At 47.3% G+C, this 7,114-nt stretch overlaps 1 protein-coding gene across 3 annotated transcripts in view; it reads left to right on the top strand.

Annotated features, from left to right (window-relative positions):
• Window positions 1-1,051: 1,051 nt before the first annotated feature.
• PRDM10 (PR/SET domain 10) overlaps window positions 1,052-7,114 on the top strand; it is a 75,593-nt gene continuing 69,530 nt past the window's right edge. Inside the window, exon 1 of one of the 3 annotated variants that reach the window (XM_033171398.1) lies at window positions 1,052-1,254. The gene's annotated coding sequence lies outside the window, so the exon portion shown is untranslated. The remainder of the gene's footprint in view (window positions 1,255-7,114) is intronic. The other 2 variants (XM_033171397.1, XM_033171399.1) reach the window with 2 other exon arrangements.

Genomic DNA, 7,114 nt, shown 5'->3' with positions numbered 1-7,114 from the left:
ACCATTGCTCAATCCCAGCTCCTGCCCACCTAGCAGTTCGAAAGCACGTCAAAGTGCAAGTAGATAAGTAGGTACTGCTCTGGCGGGAAGGTAAACGGCGTTTCCGTGCTGCTCTGGTTCGCCAGAAGTGGCTTTGTCATGCTGGCCACATGACCCGGAAGCTGTACACCGGCTCCCTCAGCCATTAACGCAAGATGAGCGCCGCAACCCCAGTCGGACACGACTGGACCTAATGGTCAGGGGTCCCTTTACCTTTACATCTCTGTGTGGAACAAGATTCTGAACAAGTGACCTGTGTATCTGCTGAGTCTGCTGCCCATGTGCTATTTATTAATGTGCACCTTCAGGGCCGCTGCTGCTTTCCCTTCTTAAGGTTTTATTGGTTTGCATAGCACTTGGGTGTGAGAGCCTTTCAAACAGAAGAGGTAAGGACATAGTAACAGCCTGCTGGATCAAGCCTGTGGTCCATCTAGGATAGTATCTTGTTTTCACAGTGGCCAACGAGATGCCTCTGTAAAACCCTGCCATCACGGCTCGTAGTCGCCGATAGCCCTTTCCTCCCTTAATGCGCCTAATCCTCTTTGAAAGATAGGCGTGCCTGGCGTGCTCTGGTCCATGGGGTCACGAAGAGTCGGACAAGAAGTTACAATGAGGGTTTTCTTATTCCTCACCAGCAGGTGTCGCCTCCCACTCCCTGCGTGCAGCCATAACCCTCTTTTCGCCACCCCACCTGCAGGGGGCGCTGCTAAACGCGCTCCGGTCGCTCCCTTTTTCCTACAGGGGGCGCTGGCCCGTGTCACGTTTACCGCCCTGCTAGAAACGCTCGAATTAAGACGATGTTCGCGATTGGTGGGCGGCCCCCTTGCAACGATGCGGCAGGATGAGAGCTTTGCCGTGATTGGCAGACCGAGGCCCCCGAGTTCTGCTGGCCCAAAGGCATAATATAGTGTGTGGGGTCTCTCTCCCCACAGATTAGAAGCCACCCTCCCTGAAGGTTTCCGTTTTATCATGTAGCCTGCGTAGTCATCCCGGAGATGTTTTCGCGTCATCCCTTAAAATAAGCGTGGCGGCGTACCAATCAGCTCGCGCCCCCGGCTGCGGTTGCTAGGCAGATTATGGTAATAAGTCTGGGCAACCTCTCCCCCCCTTCCGCTCTGCAGCTACCATTGTGAGGTGAGGACAGGTGGGCGGGTTTGGTTTGCGGCGGGCCCTGGGAGACGGTCCGGACACGACACCGCCACTGAACCCCCTCAGGTAATGCGATGGGACGGCCCGAGTAGGGAACGTGTACCGGGGCTCCCGCAGGGCTCCGACAAGGGTTTTGGGGGTTGTTGTTTTAGTCGCACCCAAGATGGCGCCGGGACCGGGACAAACCGTTCGCTCCCGCGGGTGGGGGATAAGGGCTAGGGCGCTGCCATTCCCCCCTCCCTGCCGGAGAGGTACAGTCCGCTCCCCCCTCCCCGCCCTGATCGGGATACCCCATCCGCCCCGGACGGGGGGAGAAAGGGCTGCCCCCGTCTGCGCCTCTCCCCCCTCCCCGCTTGGTATAGTCCGGGCCCCAGCACCTCACTGGAGCAGGGGGGGTGTCGAAGCCATTTTAATGCCCCCTTCCCTCCCCAACACTTCCACCTACCCCACCCGAGGCAGCTCTTTCCCCCCCCCCCCGCGGTTGGATTATTCTTCACGGCGGCTTGTGCAACTTGTCCCCCACTTTAACACCTCCGCACGGTGCAGGCTCGAGCTCCTCTCTATCTCTCTCCCCTTCTATCGCCCAGAGTGGTTGGGACGGCCGCGGGTGGCCGTTGGGCGCGAGCGGATGGGCCTTACTGACGCCCTCGCGCTGGGGGCAGGCGAGGGGGGTAGCCGGAGGCGCCCGAGGCGCGGAACTGATTCTTCCCTTTGATTGGCTGCAGACTTTTGCGCGCCTCTCGCGCCTCAGGCTGCGCGGGGCAAGGGGGGGATGGTGGGCCTGTGCGAGGGGCAAAAAGGCCTCTCGCTCAGTGTCCTCTTCCCGCTTTTTTGCCACTCGTTGATTGTTTATGTGTGGTTATAAAACAAAAAGCCCCTCACGTTTAATACTGGTTGAATGACAACGTCCATGTCGTCGTCTCTGTATGACAGCGGGGGTGGTGTTTGTGTTAAAAAGTGGTCAGCTATATGGCTGGTAAAGGCACTCATTTTACCACAGTTCTAAGCAATTGTTGGAGGCTGGGCCGTGGTAAAAAGTTTCCCTGCCACCTGTGTGGTTGGTAAATTTGCCCATTAAAACATTTTATTGCTATCCAATAGGGTTGAAAGTGATGGTTGTTGTACCACACATCTCTTCACACATATTGGCCGTGGTTATACCATCTGACAGAATTGATACAAATCCCATTTTAATGTACCATTGCTTTCACACGCTGGCAGTTGGCACATGGTAAAAGCTTTCCTTTCCATTGTGAATTTGAATGAGACAACCATTTTACCACACATTTCCACTGCACGTGGGCAGTTGGTGTGTGGCAACAAATTTCCTTCCCATTTGTTAAGGATGAATTGGACATCTGACTTGCTCTCATTTTTTTATTTGTTTATTTTAAAGTGTTTACACAATACAAGTCTCTGAGTGTAGCTCACCCAAGTGATCAGGAATATGCCATGCTTGTTGATCCATAGTATAAATTAGCTGTTCTTCAACAACTCCTTGGGCTTTCATCTGATGTGGCAGTTGTTTTAAAAAGGATGGTGCAGATGACCAAACCTTTGAATCACATAAAGGCAGCTGATACTTGGGGGAAATTTCCTTACCATTCAGTAAGGGTTAATGCAGGTGGTCAAACTCTCCCCAGTATTTTACTACACTTTACCTCACGTTGCCTGTTATCATATGAGTTTCCTACTGCTTGAGCTGCTTGTTTCCATCTCTCATTGCCAATGGTTCTCTTAGTGTTTCTGCAGAAGACCTGCTTCCCGTGGTGCTATGTGATGAATGCTGTAAAATTTGGGGGACGCATGACTGTAAATGCATTAAGTCATATTTGTTCATTTTGAATACTTAAATTCTGCCCTATAGCCCCAAGATGTACTTAAAAGAACATAAAAGCCTGCTGGTTCAATTCAAATGCCTGTCTAGTTCAGCATCTTGTTCTCACAGGGGCCAGACATAGATGCCCATGAGAAGCCCAGAAGCAGAACCTGAGCGAAACAAGTGCTCTTGCACCCACAATTCCAGCAACTAATAGAGCTGTACTTCCTCCAACTATGGAGGTTTAAAAAAAGTAAAACGAGTTGGGAAGGGCAGTGCAGCAATAAGCCTAAGCCTTAAACATTTAAAAGCATTTTAAAAAATGGAGCTAAAACCATAAAACTTAACTAAAAGCTCGAGGGTTTGATTAATGCTGCTGTGGTTGCCATCTTGTCTTCTGACTGTGGAGGTAGAGCATAGCCATCATGGTTAGTAGCCAATGATAGCCTTCTCCTCCATGAATTTGTCTAATCTTTTAAAACCACCCTGTTTGATAGCCATCACTACTTATGGGAACAAATTCTGTAGTTTTAATTGTGTGCTGTGTGAAGAAAGAAACTGCTCAAAGCAGCACCCAAAACTTTCTCAAAATCTCACGCAAATCTAGGACAGGAACAGAATTGACATAGCATCCAATTCATATCGAACCAGGATAATTCACTCAGCATTTCTTGTCTTCAACCTCATTCATGCCAGGAAGCAGATCCCACTAAAATTGAGTGGGGCTGAGTACTGTACGTATCTGGATCTCACTCCACCTGTGATGAAAGCCATCTTACCTTGATGGTAGTTGGCAGGCAACATAGTAATCCTCTCTTTGACACAGGAAGCAGGGAGTATAAAACAAAACATTGGCATACAGAGCTTAGTCTTTCTCTCTGTGTGTGTATAAATATAACCTGTTGATAATGAACAGGTTGATTTTTTGACCAGATGATATCAGCTTCTGTGATGTATGGTTGCTACAGCAACTGTACTACCCCATGGCAACCACCTGACAACTTCCACAGCAGAAACGGGGGCATTCAAGTCGATGGCAGTATGGAATTGCTAACATGAGCTATTTTGTTCAAATATTCCAATACTGTAATTCATTATCAGCTTGTTAGTACTTGCACATTTTACTGCAGTCCCTGTAGTATTGACATAAACTCGGTGTGTCACCATCCACAAAGGGATACAAGTCATCTTGGGAAGGGGGCGGGGCAGGTGGTCCTTAGAAGCTGCAGCAGGGTGAGGTGAGTTGTGGCTCTTCCATGCAAGCGTGTGATTCAGTTGCACAATGCAATTTGGGGAGTCAGGGAAGAGCTTATAAAAAGGCAGAGCTAAGATGGCAGATACAACGGGCCAGTTTTTTAAACATAAAACATGTTTGCAATGCAAGATGCAGTTTTACCCAAGGGGTCCATTCTCAATGTCATTGAGATTGACACTGAATTTGTTTTCTACTTTGATTCCAATTCTAGCTGTATATGGCTAGTGCCAAAAAACTGTACAGTGGTGAGTTATAGCTTCATCCATAGATCATCATAGCCAATTATTGCTTTCTGTTCAGTACCTGAAACCCAGGTTATGCATCACTGGCGTGGCTTTGGTCACATGATTTACCAGTTTGTGTTGGGCTGTAGCCATACTTGGTATGTTTTTTTACCATAAGTTCCTCCACCACCCCTGATTTGTTCATGTCCTATCTACCCCTGCCATTGCCCCAGTGGGCTTATCTTTCTTATTCCAGTTTCCTTTATTTTAAAGTGGTATGATGCTTTCTAAACACCTGGCTATTAAAGAATTTTATAAGTGCATTCAGAAAGTGAGTGATGACCTATGCCATCTATCCATGTTAAGTACCCCATTATGTTCTTAGTTCCAAGTCTCTCTAATGGAAAGAGAAATTACATTGATTTCAGCATCTCAGTTTCAATCACTAGCTGCCACCACGTATTAACCTGCATATAGTGAATATACTCAGAATTGTTCTGTGTCCTTTTACTTTTTGGATATTTTTGCTCATTTTCTGAAAATAAAGCCATTATTGGATCTGCTGTCTTTTGGGATAGGTTGAATGCTTTTCATAGAATTGTCTTGAGAGGGGGAAAGTGAACCATAAATTACCACAATTGAAACGTATAAATAGGACATTTCCCCCCAGTGTTGAATGCGGAAGATGCATCACGATTAATACTGTACAAAAAAGTACATGTTCACTACAGTCGATTTATTTTAGTTACAAAAAACCCAGTATCTGTTTGCTACAAATGGCAGTGATGAAGGTTCTTGCTCATTCTAATCCCCTCTTATGTAGGATTACATGAATTTGTACCAATACACTGCAAGAAGCAAGACTCTGTGTACTAAATTATGCATCAATGTAACAGAAATTGAGTCAAGTAAACCCATGTGTCACATCTAGAGCAGTGTATTCCAAGGGGGCCAAAGGTGAAAATCACGTAAATGGGAGGCCACAGCAAAAGACTAGGGGGCCACAGATTGAAGTGTTGGGGGGAATCGTTTTTTTTAATTAAAAGATATCCTGACTGACTGGCTATCCGCTTGCCAATCACAAGTGGGTAAGGGGGTGGCCCACCAGGGCCTAGCGCTCCTTTTTGCCACATGCATTTTATTTCAGCACTCCTGGTTTGTTTCTGAAGGGAGTGGCCGATTGCTGAGACTCCCATTTTGACCAGTATAGCCCACGATCCAGATCCCCTAAGTCAAGTAAGTGTGGTGGTGGTGTGACAAGGGGTAGGGTTGGGCGAGCCAGAGCTGCTTGTTGCTGCCGCGAGTGCTGGGCCTGGTGGCAGCTTGGACCTGACTCACTAGGCGCTGCAATCCACCTCAGTGCCTAGTGGATCAGGCCCCTTGGATGTTGCCAGGGGGCACAGGGCCCGTTGGTAGTGTCAGCTTGGGTCTGCAAGGTGCGGGGTGAAATCTACCCCAGCATCTAGCTGAGTGAGGTCAGGTGCTGCTGACTTGCATTATTCAGAAGAAAGCCGCCCGCACTGAGTTCTGTGGGTCTTACTCCTAGGCAAGGGTGTGTGGGACTATAGTGTGTTATCTAGACAGCCAGGGCTCCTCTGGATGACACCAGGTCAGTGAGGACCACTTGCTTTTTAAAATTCTCCCATATACTGTATGCAGAACTCCCTGTAAGCCTTTTGGACTGTATCTGAAATAAATGGAGTCAATTAAGTGGTGTTTACTTTTTATAATACATGGAAAATAGATCTCCCTTGGGAGGTTCTGGACTCTCCTTCCTTGGAGGTTTCTAAGCAGAGGCTGGATAGCCATCCGTCATGGATGCTTTAGCTGAGTTTCCTACATTGCAGGGGAGTACACTAGAAAGATGACCCTTCCAGCTCTATGATTCTATGTTTTTCTGCTTCAACAATATTTCATTATGTTCCTATCATTTTATGTAATGGTATTTTGTATAAATGATAAAAATTATGAATAAAACATGTTCTGTTTACAAACAAAACATTTAAATAGTTTCCTTTCTACCAGTATGACAGAGTGGGTGGCCACAGGAAGGAAACTAGGTCAGAAGGGGGCCAGGGTCAGAAAAAGGTTGGGAAACACTGATCTAGATTATATTGTTATGAGTGCAGGGTTGGGTAGTAGTAGGCTGTATGTGAAATCCTTTTAATCCCTTGGATCCAGCAAGCGTTAAAATATAAGACAGACTAGCTTCCTGTGTTGTAGTGATAGGCTGGGTGATGGGACATTTAGGGAAACAAAGAAAAGGGGCTCTATTTGAGACGGTAAATGGGTGGGAAACCTCCCACAACTCATAGATAGAAGGACAAAGCCTGAGTTTAGAGTTGAGTTGCAGTGATGTGACGTAGAAGTGAAGTAGCAAGCTAGAGAGAGTCAGAGCAACATTTGAGGGCAATGTTTGATTTCGGTTTTAATCCAAGACTGCAGCTGTGGGAGAAACAAGACCCTTTCGGGGTGTTAACCCCTCCATCACAGGCACAGGTTGTATATATTTGTAAATAAACCATGTCATAAAGAGACCCCACAGTCTCTGCTGTGCCTCATTCCTAAAGGAAACAAACGCCTGTTAAGCACCTGGAACCCCTGGAATCTCACACTGTGCAGAGATTC

Source organism: Lacerta agilis, chromosome 15, assembly GCF_009819535.1.
Source record: "Lacerta agilis isolate rLacAgi1 chromosome 15, rLacAgi1.pri, whole genome shotgun sequence".
Classification (NCBI taxonomy): Eukaryota; Metazoa; Chordata; class Lepidosauria; order Squamata; family Lacertidae; genus Lacerta; species Lacerta agilis.
This window is presented reverse-complemented; position numbering and strand designations above follow the sequence as displayed.